This window comes from Cebus imitator, unplaced genomic scaffold, assembly GCF_001604975.1.
Source record: "Cebus imitator isolate Cc_AM_T3 unplaced genomic scaffold, Cebus_imitator-1.0 Scaffold29, whole genome shotgun sequence".
NCBI classification, from domain to species: domain Eukaryota; kingdom Metazoa; phylum Chordata; class Mammalia; order Primates; family Cebidae; genus Cebus; species Cebus imitator.
Window position 1 is genome coordinate 9,823,336 of NW_016107344.1, and position 18,675 is coordinate 9,842,010.

The 18,675-nt window shown below is 37.2% G+C and overlaps 1 long non-coding RNA gene across 2 annotated transcripts in view; it reads left to right on the plus strand.

The window, feature by feature from the left end:
- Positions 1-3,032: 3,032 nt before the first annotated feature.
- The window catches only part of LOC108300739, a 30,721-nt gene continuing 15,078 nt past the window's right edge, over positions 3,033-18,675 (plus strand). For both annotated transcript variants that reach the window (XR_001823577.2, XR_001823578.2), the window contains exons 1-2: positions 3,033-3,101; positions 14,843-14,961. This is a non-coding gene — a long non-coding RNA (uncharacterized LOC108300739). The remainder of the gene's footprint in view (positions 3,102-14,842; positions 14,962-18,675) is intronic.

The window sequence follows — 18,675 nt, forward strand, 5'->3', positions numbered from 1 at the left end:
TTTCCCCTCCCTCTACTTATCTTTTCTTCGAGAACAGTGCTTCCAAAATCTGCAGTGGATTCTGATTGTCTTCAGAACACAGGCCATGGTCCTTTGGTGAGACATTCAGAACTCTGTGGCTGCCCGTCAGCCTGTCTTCCAACTCTGAGCTGCCACCATACTCCATGAACATTAGGAGGCTTAAAAACATCCACAGTGTTTTCCTTCAAGCTTCTCCTTGCATGATTCCTTGGGTGGCAGTGCCATTCTTCCTATTACTTCCCCTCCAAGTCCTCTTTACCTTTCAAGTTTCAGCTCTTAAGTTCCCTCCCCAGTGAAGTCCTGTTTTAACCAGTCTCCTGCCAGCTCTTAGCATAAATCAATCCCTTTCTCCTCGGACCTGCACAGCATTTCTAAGAACCTTGGCTTTGCCAACTATGGCTATAATTGTCCTCCCTGGACTTGATTGTATATGTGGGTCTCCCTTACAAAACTATACATTCATAAAAACCTGTCATCATCCCTTAGATATGGTGGTGCTCAAAGTATCATCTGAAATTATTTATTATTATAATTTGTTACCTTTACGTCAAGACAGCAAAATCAGCATAATGAAATTGGTTAGGTTCTGACAATTGTGACCAAACATTTTAACACATTGTACTGAATACTTAGAAGGAATCAAGAAGCATGCCCAGTGCTTTATAGACTTCATTGTTTTATTGGTCATGACTACCCTATAAGATACTTTCTGCTACTATGTCCACTTTATCAAAGGGGAAAATGGGATTTATGAACACTAATTAAATTGCCAACATCATAAATCAGTAAAAGAAAAACTAGGATTCAAACTCTGCTATAAAAGACCTGTGCCTTAGACACATCAAATGCTTTCCTGCTCCAACACTGTTGAATACGAAGTGTGAGGTCAAAAGTCATTAAAATGTCTGTAGCCTGGTATGAGTTTGATGGGGTTCAGGAGATACTACACCAAAATATGGCACCTCAGCATTTGAGAAAACAGTGGAAGTGGAAATAACAGTCTCATCTTCCCTGTCCCTTCTCCCCTGAAGCAGGTCATAAGACCCTTATTCTATAGGTGTGCTCCCTATACCTGGAAGACACAGGGACACAAATAACTCACAAGAACACAGGTACACAGATTGTTTAATAAAGAGTGTTGGGAAAACTGGCTAGCCCTGTGCAGAAAGCTGAAACTGGACTCCTTCCTTTCACCTTATACAAAAATTAATTCCAGATGGATTAAATATTTAAACATAAGACCTAACACCATAAAAACCCTAGAAGAAAACCTAGGCAATACCATTCAAGACATAGGCATAGACATAGGCAAGGACTTCATGATTAAAACACCAAAGCAATGGCAACAAAAGCCAAAATAGACAATGAGATCTAATTAAACTTAAGAGCTTCTGCACAGCCAAAGAAACAATCACTAGGGTGAACTGGCAACCAACAGAATGGGAAAAACATTTACAAGCTACCGATCTGACAAAGGGCTAATATCCAGAATCTACAAAGAACTAAAACAAATATACAGGAAAAAAACAAACATCCCCATCAAAAAGTAGACAAAGGATATGAACAGACACTTTTCAAAAGAAAACATTTATGCAGCCAACAAACATGAAAAAATGCTCATCATCACTGGTCATTAGAGAAATGCAAATCAAAACCACATTGAGATACCATCTCATGCCAGTTTGAATGATGATCATTAAAAAATCTGGAGACAACAGATGCTGGAGAGGATGTGGAGAAATAGAAACACTTTTACACTGTTGGTGGGAGTGTAAATTAGTTTAACCATTGTGGAAGACAGTGTGGTGATTCCTCAAGGACCTAGAAATAGAAATTCCATTTGACCCAGCAATCTCATTACTGAATATATACCCAAAGGGTTATGAATTGTTCTATCATAAAGACACATACACATGTATGTTCATTGTGGCACTGTTTACAATAGCAAAGACTTGGAGCCAACCCAGATGCCCATCAATGATAGACTGGATAAAGAAAATGTGGCACATATACACCATGGAATACTATGCAGCCTTAAAAATGGATGAGTTCATGTCCTTCGCAGAGACATGGATGAATCCGGAAACCATCATTCTCAGCAAACTAACACAGGAACAGAAAACCAAACACCTCTTGTTCTCACTCATAAATGGATGTTGAAAAATGAGAACACATGGACACAGGGAAGGGAGCATCACACACTGGGGTCTGTTGGGTTGGGTGGGCTGGTAGAGGAGGGATAGCAGGGGGTGGGGAGATTGGGGAGGGATAACATTAGGAGAAATACCTAATGTAAATGTTGGGGGAATGAACTCAGCAAACCACCATGGCGTGTGTATACCTATGTAACAGTCCTGCAAGATCTGAACAGGTACCCAAGAACTTAAAGTGAAAAAAAAAAAAAAAAAGAACACAAGGACACAGAGATTAATGTGAATAAATAGGCCTTGCTAAGTTCCCCCTGGTATATTACCATTGGATCATACCCCCTTTGTTCAATCACACTTCTCCATGACTATCCATTTCTTCATCAAAGCTTGCATTAAGTGGCTGGGTGCTGTGGCTCGTGCCTGTAATCCCAGCACTTTGGGAGACTGAGGCAGGTGGATCACTTGGGGCCAAAAGTTTGAGACCAGCCTGGCCAACATGACAGAACCCCATCTTAACTAAAAATACAAAAATTAGCCAGGTGTGGTGGGGCATGCCTCCTAGCTACTTGAGAGGCTGAGGCAAGAAAATCGTGTGACCCTAGGAGGTAGAGGTTGCAGTGACCCAAGATCGCATCACCGCACTCCAGCCTGGCTGTATATTAATACTGTTAATATACTACTTAAAGAAGATGGAGTAGTAGCCCCAAGAGCAAGACTCTGTCTAAAAAAAAGGGGAGGGGGCATTATAAATACACAGGTTTTCCTATTTATTTGTGTATTCAATTCTTATGGTTCCCATGTCACATAAAACTTATATTAAATAAATTTGTATAATTTTTCTCTCATTAAGCTGTTATTTTTTTATAGGGGCCTTAACCATGAACTTGGTGATGAGCTAGAGTAGATACCTTTCGATCCCCTACAAGACCTGTAAGTTCAAAACAAAATTTTGTGCATTTGCTGGCTAAGGACAATAATTCCTATAGTGGGCATATTAAAGACAAGAGTAGGAATATCATAAAATGATTTTTTTAAAGTCAAACTTGGAATAAAAGCAAGACAATTTGTTTATAAAGAAATATTTTGAATTTCCGAGGGATTTCCTGTTACTTTTAAAATTTACATTTTCTGAAATACTGTTAATATACTACTTAAAGAAGATGGAGTAGTAGCCCCAAGAAAGAAACTCCACAGACTTTAAATGTTGGTGCATTGATTCCGTAAACATATCAGTAAATATCCGCTCTGTACTAGGTGCTGTGAGAAGATACAAAGTGGGATCAAATGTCTATGCATTGCTTATAATCTAACAGAGGGGATAAAAGAGTATACTCAGCAGGGTACGAGAGCTGGTGATAACCCATCACAGCTATAGAAGGGTTTCAGTTCCAGCTGTAATTTCCATGGGAATTCCATGGAGAGAGAGAAAATTCTCTATGCTACCGGGAGTAAATAGACTTTTGCTGAAGACAGCAACTGGGTGGGAAAGTTATGGAAACACAGTTTTGCCACGATCAGACTTACAACTCAAATAATTACTTTAAATCACTTGAAAAAAAATCCTTTTGTGATCTTTGTTCTCAGTCAGTCAAATAATCAATATGTCCAGTTTGGTTAGAATTGTATAAGAAAGTCATACATTTTTTAAAACACTTCTCCTATTGCAATAAATTACAAATGATGAGATCTGTCAATAAGAAGCCTCTAATTATGTTAGAAATAAAAGCCTTGACTTGATCTGGTTTGCAAGCACTTTCTGAGGTAGTACAGATACTGCCTAGTGTTTAATAAAAGGAACATACTGTCTCATTGAACTGAGAGTAATTTTGTGTTCCGCCTTCTACCCTGCCAAGAACTAGCTGTTCTTGAGACTTAGCACAAGTCCCTCAATCTCTTATTTTAAGCCGAGTAGCTAGATGATCTTCAAAATCTCCTCTGTCAGTCGAATGATTTCATTTAATATCATCTTATTTAAGCCCATGCGAACAGTGGAAAAGATAGCAAAGAGTTCTCTAATTAGTGCAAGTCTATATAAAAGCTAATCATTGTGTGACGAAAAGAAATAAAATGCTCCCATTCTTAAAGTCAGACCATACTTCCCTGTGGCTACTTTGGGCTTTGGGTGGTCATGTTAAGAAAAGGCTTGCTTATGCCTATAATCCCAGCACTTTGCGTGGCCAAGGAGAGAGGATTACTTGAGGCCAGGAATTTCAGGCCAGCCTAGGCTATACAGTGAGCATAGTGAGACCTTGTCTTTACAAAAATAATTTTAAAAAGTACCCATCATAATGTAGTCCCAGCTACTTGGGAGGCTGAGGTGGGAGGATCACTTGAGCTCAAGAGTTTGAGGCTGCAGTGAGCTATGATCATGCTAATGTATTCCAACTTGGGCAATAAAGAAAGACCCTGTCTCAAAAAATAAAAAAAAAAAGAAAAGAAAAGAAAAAAGAAAAGAAAGGAAAAGAACATTTATTTCAGAAATGAATAAATAGAACAGAATTCATTCATCTAACAAATATTTATTGAGCACTTACTATGTACCAGGCGCCATGTCAGGTGTTGAGGAACATGGTAGCACACAATTCTGCAGAGGGACTTTTTATGGCCTTGTTGCTTCTCTCAAAGGTGTTAAGGACAAAAGAACTGCCAAGTAACTCTATGTTCTTAAGGAAGGAAGAGACCACACAAGTAGCAGATGCCAAAGGTAAACCAATGTCAGCTACTAGTCACCTCCAGCCTATAAAACAGTGAAAATTCAAGAGAGAGCAAGAGCAAGAGCAAGAATGAGAGTGGGTACATGAAGAGAAGGGGAGAATGAGAATGCATAGGAAAAAGTTGTCGGAAGCTTTAAGAGAACCAATGGAGGCTTGACGTATGTGTCCTGGAAGTGGGGGAACTGCTGTCGCCTCCTGCCAACAGCCTAGAGGTTGGGGTGCCCCCGACTGGTATCAAAGAAAAATGGCGGTCCTGGGAGAAGATTTGCAACCAAGGTGCTGGATGAGAGAGAGAGAGATTACTTGAGGGCCCAGTGGTGGCAGAGCCCAAGCACACTGCCTGGAAGAACAGAAGGACCTCCAAATGGCATGAGTGAAGTGGATTGCTGGATGCCCACAGGCTGAGAGAGGCAAAGGAAAGCCTAAAGACAGCGGGAGAAGTGGCACGATCTACTTTAGAAAGGCATGGAGAGAGTTCTGCTTCTTCCTCCCTGCTAAAAAACAAACCCCAAACCCACAAGACAGCATCCTGAAAGCAAGGGATGATTGTACCGAACTCTCTGTTTAGAAGGAACCAAGAGCATATCATGACTGCATCTGCATGATAAGCATGTGCTCTTTGCCCACAAACTCTCTTCTGCTTCTTTGATGCTGGCTGGTGCAGGTCCAGGAGCTTGAGTTAGGACATGCTGGAGCAAGCTGGACACGCTGAGCTCTGCACTCAAGGCTTCTGTGCCTGCATCAGACCTAGGCTGCAGAGAGCTTTAACTTGAAGGATGTTACAAATGGTGCTTATTTCACTGATCTAGCTGTTTTCAAATCCGAAATTAGACTTTTCTAGGGAGGGGGACAGAAAAGCTCTGAGACTTGCCCATGATCCGAGGGGAAAAATATCCAGAGAGAAGGCTTAGAATGACTAACTGTGAAACAATACAGTTGCTTCATGAGCATAAATCTTGTTCATTTAACAGGGATTTCACATTAATCACACAGACACACACTTCTACTATAAATGATCCAAAAACATTATAATGAAAATTTATTAATACCTAAAAATGGGTGTTTAGACCAGATATGCAAACCACTGCTTTAAGAAACTAAATGTAATAGACATTGAACACGGCTTTTCTTTCTCTTTCCCGTACCCCATCACTTTCTGTTCTCTAATGCCTCATTTATTTCTATCATTTCCAGCACTTGGGGACAATTTTAGTTTAGTTTGATTACATTCAGTCCCACGGTGGGGCTGTATAGAGATAAATATATCTGTAAGTCAGAAATATCGCAACTCCCAAGACTAATAATCACATTTCCTTGTCATGTTGCTCTTAGTCAGAAAGTAGTGTCTGAAAACTAAAGAAGTACTCTTAATAGATAGTTCTCTTCTAGGAACAGCATTTGTTGTTAGATCTTTGGTAACGTTTTGTGGGAAGGGATCTTTATCTTATATATCTCCTTCAAAGGTGAATAAGTAAGAATGAGCAAGTTGAAGAAAACTCAAGGTGAGACGTTTCTTTTTCAATAACGTTGAGTAGATAATGACAGCATATCGATACCTGTGTGTTTTTTGTGGGTTTTAAAAAATGTAAAGTATTACAACAGGCATTTGATTGCCAAAATATATCCAACTTCAATGCTTAGTGAATGTGGTTATAATATTTGCTAGAACCTAAGTGCCCCCTCGAATTGATCTCCTTCTGCATTTATTCATCTTTTCTTACTTCCTTCAACCTCTGACCGTCATTGGAAGAGTTGTTTATCCTTGCGATCAAAGTGATTACCTTCTATAGCCTTAGGATGCCTCTGTGACTTTTGCTCTATGAATAAGTTCCTCTCTGTTCTATGGACTCATTCTCTCTCTCATGGCTTATGCTCAAGCCTCTAAAAAAATGATGAAATCTCCTTTGGGTTCTAATATTAGAACAAAAACCTTCCTTTTACTTTGCATCTCTGTGTAGCTACTACCTAATCATCCCTCTGTTAGCAATCATTTCCTAAAGGTCAAATTCAACAATTAATTGTCAGTTCATACTGTACTTATGACAACAGTAGTTATAATAACAACCCCCCCAAATTTCAGAACCTTGACAGAATAATTTATTTCTTGTTCAATCATAGTCTGACATGGGTGTTTTTTAGGTGAGGATGTCCTTCCTCTGTGTGACAACTCAGGGACCCTCTCTTTTTCCTTTTCATTATCCTGTCATGAGTTAGGACCTTGGAGTCCTCTGCTTCCAGCTCTTAGAAATGGAATAAGAGGACAGAGGCGGCATACCCCTCTTTGAGTTGCCTTGGTACTCACATCCTATTGATTGAAACTAGTAAAATGGCACCACCAAAATACACATGAGGCTGGGGAATATATTCCGGGCTGGGTCAGTGGCAACTTTTTACTAAAGAAGGAGAAGCATAAATTTTCAAAGAAGTAGCTGTTGGCTATGATTTATTCTTGAAACTGTCTGCTCTTTTCCATAGTTTTACAGAACTCTTTCCTGCCTCTCCCTTCGCCTTTCTAACAATGCAACATCTTCTCTCTTCCTTCCTCTCATGTGTGACTGTGTGTCAGAGCATGATTTTCACCATTTTCTTCCCTCTCCACACAAGATTTTACAGATTCAACTAAAATCAACATACTAATTGCTCACAAATTTCTATCTCCAGCCAACTTCTCTTTGGAACTTCAAACTATGTGTTAAATATTTTGTAGACTCACCTACTGGAAAACTAATAGTCACCTTGAATTTGTTGTGTCTGAAGCTAAACTCTTTATCTCGTCTCTCTCTAATCTTCAAACTGAATCCTGCTTCTACATTAACTATGTGTTAACTAATACATGGTGACTGCAGTAACGTTGTCATATATTTATTCAACCAAAACAGAAATATGGGAGTCATCCTAAAATACCATTTTTCACAATTCTCTCCCTTCCTATGCCCCTCTTCCCATTAAAAATCAACCTCTAAATAGCATTATTTTAAAGTATTTTACAAACTATTTCATCCATTGTTTCAAGAGCCTTATTTTATATTAATAAAATGGTTATTTATTATATTCCTCTTGATGACACAAAAGCAGATGCATATATTGTGATGGTAAATTTTAGGTGTCGACTTGACTGGATCATGGAATTCCCATATAGATGGTCAAGCACTATATCTGGTGTCTCTCTAAGAGTATTTCTGGAAGAGATCAGCACTGATTCAGTAGACTGAGTGAGGAAGATCTGCCCTCACCCAATGAGAGTAGGCAGCACCATCCCATCGGCTAAGGCCCAAATAGGACTAAAAGAGGAAAGGCAAAGTATTTCTTTGTTCCTCTCTGTCTCAATCTCTCTCTCTCTCTCTCCTGGAGCTGGGACATCCCTCTTCTCCTGCCCTTTGATACCAGAACTCCAGGTTCTTTGGCTTTTGAACTCTACTTCCGGGCTCCTTGGCCCTTCAGCCTCAGACGAGGGTTAACACCATTGGCTTCCATGATTCTGAGACTTTGGGACATGGACTGAGCCACGCTGCTGTCTTCCCTGGTTCTCCAGCTTGCAGATGGCTTGTCATGAGTCTTCTCATAATTCTCCTAATAAAGCCTTTTATAGATTTATGTGCACGTGTATATCTATATCTCTATTTATATCTATAATTGTATCTCTGTATATCTCCTATTGGCTCTATCTTTCTGGAGAACCCTAATACATAGACAACATTGTTTTAAAGTATTTTAAAAGACAACAAATTGGCTGGTGTTTGTAAAATAAAGATAAGTAAAATGAGAAATCAACTAACAAATTAGCTAATATAAAATAAGAAATTGTCTCATAAGGTTATCGAGGCTGAGAAGTCCCATCGTCTGCAGTCAGTGAGCTGGAGACCCAGGAGAGTCAATGGTATAGTTCCAGTCTAACTCTAATGGCCTGAGAGCCAGGGTAGCCAATGGTATAATTTCAGTTCAACTCTGAGTCTGAAAGTAGGAGAACAATATACCAGCTTAAAGACAATAATGCAGAGGTATGTGAAATGTCCCTTACCCCACATTTTTGTTTGATTCAGGCCTCCAGTGGATTGGATGAGGCCCACCATCCAATTCTCCCTATGGGAAAGGTAATCTGCTTCACATAGTCTACTGGTTCAGATTTAATCATATTTAGAAACACCCTCACAGACACATTCAGAATAATGTTTAGTCAAATATCTAGGCACCCCATGGCCCAGTCAATTTAACACATAAAATTATTACACTAATATATCGTGAACATTTTCCATATTATTATTTCTCAAAGCCATGATTTTATTTTTTGTATAATCTTAAATTTTATAGATATATTATTGATCATTTAAAAATCCCCCATTGCTTGATATAAAATTGTTATACATTTTTACCAACAGAAAAAGGTAACAAACATCTTCATGTAGCTATCTTATATCTTTGACTCCGTATCTATCTATAGTGACATGTTACGGAATTGTATGTCTGTTCATCTTTGCTTCCTTTCAGGAACTCCCCATGCCCCACTCAGTGTGACTCTGATGGGGTAATTTAACCTGATACACACCCCCACCCAATCAACACAATCAAAGTCATGGTAACCAGATCAAGTTAGACAATCAGAATAACCCATTCTCATGTCACAGGGATGGTTGAGTGATGGGCACGGGTATCACATCCGGTGACAAGGAGTGCTCTCTGAGACTTTGTCGATAGAACCGTCACGGGAGATGGATTTATTATGTTGGGATTGCTCAACTGTGAGGATGTGATATACATTATGGATGGCCAGCTCCTTAGCTTCGAGGATAAAATGCTTCCAAAGAATGAGGTGAATGTACAGAGAAAGGAAGAGTTAAAAGATACAGAGAAACACAGACTTCCTTGTAATTTTATTGATCACTATGTCTTGTTGCCTATAGAAAATTTATTCCTGGAATTCTTAGTTACTTACACTAATAAATCCCCTTTGTGCACAGATTATTATGAATTGTAGATCTCATTTTCAATTGAAGGGGACAGATTTTTAGAAATTAGATTACTTAGACATAAGTAATGAACACTGATTAAATAATTTTATCAAATTACTTTTTAAAAACGTATTGATTTATATTTTTAATCAGCAGTTTATTCAAAGTAATAATAGAACAAAAATAGAAAAATAATAGAAATAATAACATAGCATTAGCAAGAAATATTTCATTAAGTACTGTTATATGCCAGGCACTGAACCCAGGGTTATCTTTGCCAAGGAGTAAATTATACATATGTTTGCTTTCCATCCGTATACATACTCATTGTTTACTAAGGGAATATTGAAATAGACATTAATAAAATGGGCCAAGAGTCTTAAATATACAGAATAAATCATATACACTGTAACTTATTGTATATGCCTTTGTTTTTCTTTTAAAACTTTTAAAATAAAAATAGCTTGCTTAGCCATTGTTTGCTAAAGAATATAAATGTACAACAAATAAAACCCAATGTTTTCGGAAAGGTAATGCTATTCATCATAATATGTAAATCTCTGTGACCTATTACTATGGAGACTACATTAATTATTCAAACTGGAGCAATTGTAAGAATGAAGGGGAGAGCTCTTAATAAATACACTGGGATACGCAGTGTAAGTTGAAACTGTTCTCTGCATAGTGGGACATATAGTCACTTCATTTCATATAATGCCTATTTTTTACTTAAATAAAGAGATGGTGTTGTATTGGCAGACATTTTGAACTCAGACCCACACAATTATTTGTGGGTCGAGAGACTTTCATCTTTAACATGTGGCTTCTACGAGTACACTGGGTGTTGCCTTTGTGGAGGATTTATGGATCATGCCTGGAAATGAGGCAGTCATACTCACCCACATTCCATTGGCAAGAACTCAGTCATTTGGCCTCATCTGAATACAATGGTGGCTTCAAATTGTAGTCCATTTAAATACTCAGGAAGAAAGGAAAAATTGTTGAGCAACAGCCAGCCAGTATTTTTCCACAGCTTAGAAATAGAACATTTTAAATAATCTTTGTTTGTTTATAAAAACATGTAAAAAATTGGATCCAGAAGAAATACAACTGTAGGTTGATATTATATTTTATCTCTTGACCATTGTTAATCTGATATTTCTAAACTAGCCCTGAAAGAGATTCAATTAAAATATATAAGATAAAATTTATCTCCTATTAAATTACATTATTCAAAAATTCTGTCCCATATAATTTTTATGAGAACCCATGTGCCCAATCCCATTTTATTTCAATAACTCTATATAATATAAAGAACATGGGCTTCTGAGTCAGAGAGACCCGAGTCACAATCGTGATTACTGTTTATTAGATGAAGGATCTTGAAGAAGCTACTTAACCTTTTTGAGCCTCAGTTTCCTGTCCTGTAAAATGGAGGCAAATGCCCATCTCAGAAAGTTGTTGTGAGAATTAATTAAGTTGAATACTTAACATGCCATGTTTAATGCTTCCCCCATAGGAGATGGTCAATAAAGCCAATCCCTTAAGTACTCTTTCTCTTAGAGTACCCTTTAAGTACTCTTTCTCTTAGAGTACTTAAATTCTGTGGGATTAACTAATTGCTACTCCAAACAAGTGTCCCCTCTCACTGATTAATAAAGCATGTCAACTGGAAAGACATCATTTTAATCTCAAAGTGCAGACATTTTGTAGTTGCTAACATGTTTGCAGAAGTTACTCTTCTTCAAATACAATTTAAAAATAATTTAGTGCAACAAACTGTATTTCCCCCACCTCCCTAATCTCGTATGATGACCTCACACATGGAACTCATCGTTCAAAAGATTTCTGAGATGTTATGAGTGCAGAAAGGCACAAACTCATTTTCATGGCATAATAAATTTAATTTTTAATCAAAGGAATGGAGAGATTTTTTTTTTCCAGAGATAATGGTGCCTTAAAAGATAGTTGAGAATAGGGAAGAATGATGTGGAAATAGAAGGAGAGCTTTCAGGACCTGACAGTGTACCGCCGCAAGTTCATGCTCTAACAATCAGTGTGTGTCACAAACCAGGTGATTCTTCAGGAGGGGAAAGGTGGGATGTAATCCTAGCAATCTTCGCCTCTAAGTCGGCTCTTCAGCACTATCTTTGTTTGGGACTTTGGTAACACATACAATTGACTTGAATGTTAAGGCTGCTTTTTACCAATGTCTCAAAAGAATTTGAAAGCCAAACAGAATTTATCACTAGCTACTAAAATCAGAGCAGGCTGTAACAGAGTTTAATTTTTTTTTCTGAAAAGCAAGAACATGTTGGTTTTCTGAGACCTTGAGTGGAATGACCTGAGTGCATATCTAAGTGATTTTCAAAAATGTAGTTATCACCAAGTCTTGCCTATAAAAATCCACTTTATTAAAAAAAAAAAGAGAGAGACAGGGTGCTCTGTCATCCAGGCTGGAGTGCAGTGGCACAATCCTAGTTCACTGCCATCTCGACCTCCTGGGTTCAAGCAATCCTCCCACCTCAGCCTCCCGGTAGCTAGTACTATGGGTGCATTCCACCATGCCTCTCTAATTTTTAAATTTTTAAATAGAGATTGGGGTTTTGCTGTGTCACCCAGGCTGGTCTCGAACTGCTAACCTCAAAGTGATCCTCCTACCTCAGCCTCTTAAAGAGCTGGGATTACAGGTGTAAGCTACTGTGCCAGGCCAAGAGCCCACTCTTTTAAATCTACAAGTGGTAATAAATACTATTGCTGCTTATAGGATTTATAATAATATTAAAGGACTAATTTCATTCGAGGTTACGTATGGTTACTTAATAACTTTTGGGAAGGGAAGAATCCACTTGGAGCTAAGAAAATACAGGCACACCCTGAAGATTCCTGTTTCCATTTTCACTTTTAACCACCTGCCTTATCATTCCATATATTCCCTGTTTGGCCATGACCCTCATCGTGTCCCTTTTCTTGATGGCTTTAATTCCCATGAGTTTCTGACTGCCACATACTCTATCTTTACTGCACCTCATTTATTCAGGGTGCCAGATGAACACTATATTTTGTGATAAATGAATCTTGGCCAAGTGTTAATGAGCAAGGACTAGAAAGCTGATTTTTGGTAATATATGCATTTTAGCTGAGACATTTAGATAAATTTACTCCACACTTGTTTTCTAAAACATAAATGGCTGACATTTTAGGCTTGCATAGAGCTGATTTTAATGACACTTAAATATAGGGTGGACCATGGTTATCAGCAACCCTGTGTTCCTTTGTGGCAAGAAAAAAGGTTGGACCAAATTGATTAGCCTGGTGGCTCTTTATTAATATTTTGAAGGACTGTCTGTAAAATAAATTGTGGTGCGGTGCCATGTGCCTCCAGGGACCTCTAACACATTTTTAGTACTTGTTAAATTCAAAGTGATGCTGAAATTATAGGAAAGTAGTAACAAATTGACCAAAGTTTAATAGCAAACTTTCATTTTCTGCATCAAGCATTTGCTGAATACAGATCTAGAAATTTAAATCTGTCCTTCTCTGGAGATGACAGGTCTCATGAACAGACCAAGAAATTCGCCTGTAGGCTTTCAAAGAGTTCACTTGAAGGTCTCCTTTCACTAGGACAGATGACTTAGAAGGAAGGATGGCTGCAGAAATCTTGTCTTTTCCAATTTCACACTTTTCTTTCCTCAGTCTAAGCTTATAAAGATCGAATTTTCCCTCCTTTTTTGCATCATTTTTCATATCTTAACACAGGGCATCTCTCAGATTTCTGCTCAGATCAAGGGCAGAGCTAGGCAGATCAAGGTAGAATAAGTTTTAGCTAAATGTTTATGCCAGTTTTGAAAATTTACAGCTTGCATGGAACACTTGCAGAGGTCATGGAAAAAGTTTTTTTTTTCTTAGCTAAATTACTTTAATTTAGCCTAACAAACACAAAGTCAAATGTAATGCAACCTATTCTATGGTGCATAGCTTTCTAAATTGAAATTGAAATTTATCCCAGAAGACTAGAAGGCATTCCAATGTTTTGAAAACGAGTGATAAAAATAATTGTTTATTCTTATCAAGCAGAATGTTCTTCATGGAGGAACAATGAGAAACCAGGAGATTCCACAGCCAGATGGGTGGCCTTGTGTAGACAAAACACAGCTGATTAAATTTTGTACTTTGGTGTCAGGTAGACACAGCAAATATTCATGACTCATTCTATAATGGATTCCTTGTCTTTTTAGGATTCGTATGGTCAGCCTTCTTATGAAAATTTAAAAACAAAGTTTGTTTTTTAAATAGTTATGGTCTGTTAAATTTCCATAAGAAAATGTATGATATGATATTATATGATATGATCAACTGGTAGAATCATAAATAAAAGCTTTAAAGTTTATGTTTTCAAATATCTCCACAGGTTTATGCCATTAGTATGTCAGACTCTCAAGTATATTATTGTATGAGACTCATAATTATCAAAGCCTCAACAGTATTCAAATGTGATGTTTACAAAATTAGATCCCCATAATTATATTGATATAATCTATACAGATGAGAAATGCTCAGTTAACTGTTTAGCAGTGGTTTACTCTAGGTTCCCCAGGTAGTCCAAAATCTAGAAGGTTTTTGACACTGTTGATTTGATTGTTAGTATTATTGTCATCCCACTAAAATCAACACTAGTTGTTTCATTGATTCAGGTACTCACCTGTATGTGTGCGTGTGTGTGTGTGTCTATTTTAAGCATTGGCCAAAGGTAGCAGGTGGCACAGATGGCTGTCCAGATCTTTTGCTTTACCAAAGTAGATTAGAGTTTTTAAAAACAACTGATTTCAGATATTCTATAATTTCTACTGTCTGGGGGAGACACTGAAGGCTTTTTATCATCTCTTGAGATGAGCTGATTATAAAAGAGTTTTCCTGGTGTTCCTCTTTAACCAAAATCTTCTCATTCTCTTTCCTTGCAGGGCCCTAGGCCTTTGTTTTATGTGATAAATCACTCTCCTTCTTCCCAAAGCAAAATGAAAGGAGCAATTATATCCTTGATGATTCTTAATTGTCGCAATTAACAAAGTCAGTTTCTGGAGTCTGAGCTGAAAATGAAGCTTAGAATGCACCTTCAATACATGAAATTTGGTAAGTCCATTTGAATCTTTTCTTTTTTTTAGTCAAGAAAATGTGACTATTTGAGTATTGAACTGTAGTCACTATACTGGTACTCTCAATTTAGCTTAGAATAAAAATATGTTCTCTCATTATATTCTTAGTTAAATTAAAGGGAAGAAAAACACAACAAACAAAAACCAATATTATCACTCAAATAGATTTTATTTTATTTGTTTTTTACAGCCCAGAGGTCTTTATTTTTCTTACAGCGATTCTGCTGTGAATTTGTAGGGAACAGGCTCCAGCAGCTCAGGCTACTTTCCACTTGGTCTCACAAACTGTGCTTCTCCAAGCAGGCTGGGGCTTCTGTTGAACCCAGGTGACTTTCTCTTTGACTTCTTTTTTTTTTTTTTTTTTGAAACCAGAATCTTGCTCTGTCATCCAGGCTGGAGTGCAGTGGCACCATCTAGGCTCACTGCAACCTCCAGCTCCCGGGTTTAAGTAATTCTCCTGGCTCAGCCTCCCGAGTAGCTGCAATTACAGGTGCGTGCCACCATGCTCAGCTAAGTTTTGTACTTTTAATAGAGACGGGGTTTCACCGTGTTGGCCAGAATGGTCTCAAACTTCTCAGCTCAAGTGATACGTCCTCTCTGGCCTCTCAAAGTGCTGGGATTACAGTTGTAAGCCACTATGCCTGGCCTGGCTTCCTTCGTGTTCTGATTATTTTCTTTCAAGTGTTTCCGGACGCTATCCTGGCTCTTCAAGTGCTTAAAATGCTGAACATGTATATTAATTCTCCTGGCAAGAACCTTGCCCGTACCTTGTGTGTTGACAGCGATGCCAGCAGCATGCTGGGGAACACTATAGACTCTTCCGGTTCTGCCATGGCAACACTTGCACGGCACTCCCTTTTGAACAGTACCCATTCCCTTGATGTCTACAATATCACCTTTCCTGTTAATTCCCACGTATGTGCCCAAAAGAGCAACTCCATGTTTTCCAAAAGGCCTGAAGAACATATAGCAGGCACCTCGTCTTTTTCTCTTTGTGTTTATCATTTTGGGGAATTACAGAACAATGGAGGTTCAGGCCAAAAGGCTTGACCAGATATTATTTTAAGCAGTAAGTTTTCACTTTTTCCAAATATGATCCCCTTACATCCAATAAGCTCGTTCTCCCTGTATTAATGTTAATTTGTCAGTGAGTATCAGTATATCAAATAACTTTACTAAATACTGGTATAAAAAAGCACTGTGCTAGCCCAATAGGCAAATTAAAACCTAAGTTATGTAACCTGGATGTGCCCTTTGCTTATATATGGAAGAATTGGAAAGATTCATTCATTAGTGGCTGTGATATATAAAGGAATTTAAGTTGAAAGACATTTTGGAAAAATTCAAATATTATTACTAAGGGAAAGTAAAAATAAATATGTTTCACATCATTGGATATGAAGAAAGCAAATGAAATATCTCTTAATCCAAATAAAAAAATAAACAGCAGGAAAATACAAATAGTTTATACTCTTTATACTCTATTAAAAGGCAATACTCTCAGAAAGATTTAAAATCTGACTGTACACTGTTTTACAAGAGACATACCTATTACCAAATGATACAGAAAAGTTTAAGATAAAAGGGCAAGCAAGCATTTTTTTTAACATAAAGGCAAATAGAAAAGGTAAATATACAATCTTTGTTTCAGGCAACATTAAATAAGACAAAAGCTGCTTTTTTATATTTTAAATGGAACAATTATCATCACATTTCTAGTAATGATAATTTATGAAAAATAATATGGCATTAAAATACTTGCAACAAAAAATTTAGAAATACGAGGAAAACAGAAATGGAGTTGCTTTGGGTAAATCAAGAAAACTTTCCAGGCTTATTTAGAAAGATGCATATGTACTATTTTCTTAGGCATTGTTAATGGAGCATGACCCATCTAGTTCTTGGCAGGGCCTGGAATGAGCAGGCTCAGACATTTTTCTTAGTTTAGGTTATATCCTGCCCTAATAACTATGTTTATTAACAACTGTTGTAGAGATACCCACATCTGTAGAATGGAATTCATTATTTTGCCCTCTGAAACCAGTTCTGTCTTGGATGCTAAAACCCACTAAATTGTAACACAGTGCACTCAAGCTGCTAAGCTATAAACCTGTCATCCTTGGCTCTCCTTATCTCTAAAATTGTATCTATTGAATCTGTCTTCTCCTTTCCCCCTCGCTATCACTGTCTTATTTTAGGCTTTCTTTGATGTAGCCAATGTTGTCCTTAACACTGGACTCATACAAACCTGATTATACCATTTTCTTTAGAAACCTTTGTTAGTTTCTTTTGCCCAGGTTATAAGATCAAAATCATACTCCTTACGTGGTTGAAATACCCTTAACAATCTGCCCTTCTCCCCACATCTTTCCAGATTTATCTTTCTCCATTCTTCCTCTAATCTTCCATTTACTTAAAATATATGTTATTGCTATGCTAATTTTTAAATAAATAACCAAAACACCAGACCCATTTATAACTGTTCTTTGACCTACATTCTCTCTTCTTAGAATAACTTTCTCTGTCTCCTTTTTTTACTCATTTTTTAAATCTTTAAGTTGCATATAATTTAATCAGCGTGTGTGTGTGTGTGTGTGTGTGTGTGTGTATGATATATACTCATGTATCACTTAATGATGGGGTTATATTCTGAGAAATGTGTCATTAGACAATTTTGTCATTGTGCAAATATCGTAGTTTACTTACAAACCTAGATGGTATAGCCTGCTACACAGCTAGGCTATATGGTATAGTCTATTGCTCCTAGGCTGCAAACTTGTATAGCATGTTACTGTAGTAAATTCTGTAGGGGACTGAAGCACAACAGTAGCTGTGTATTTATTTACTTTTTTGTTTATGAGGTTTTGTTAAAACTAGCTTTAACATTAATAGTACACCATACAAAGGTAAAATAGGGTATTCTCTTCTGAACAAAATGTGTAATATTAAAAGATAAAAGACTTTGTTTACTTTTTCAGTAAACTGCAGGAAGAAAATGGAACAGGAGAGACAGATTTATTTGGCTTCATGCTGTCTTTATTAGGTCTTACTGTTTGGGAAACTGAATCTTCTCTTTATTAAATGGAAAATGTTTCTGTTTTATCACTGTAGTTAAATGAATAACATTCTTTAGTGACTCATGATCCTGTTTTGTGATATCAAGTGTCTTAAAACTTTGATATTTGACTGACTTTCCAATGGCAAAATTTCAAGTTCTAACTTCAGTCTTTTTGACCTTAAACAAACTTTCTTGGATATTAGGTTCCCTGAAGTCCAAGGGAGATATACTAGGCTTATTAGACTTATTTGTTATGTTAGTATACAGTAAGCCTTGTCAGATATAAGGTGGTATTTAACTTTCTTTGAGTTATATTTATATAGATATATTGTTCATACATGTTCCAGTATTGTATGACATTCCTGAAAATCTGCTATCTTAATATATGTTCTCAGTAATACTTACGATTATCATGTTAAATTGTTGTATGCCACAGAAATAACCAAATTTCCTTGTCAATGATGTCGTTGACTATGGCTGTCCTAAAAGTTTTGTCATTCACAAATGTCGTTTTTATTAACACTTCAATCTCACTGCTTGTTATTGGTTTATTCAGAGTTTCTATTTCTTCCTGGTTTAATTTAGGAGGGTTGTATATTTCCAGGAATTTATACATCTCCTCTAGGCTTTCTA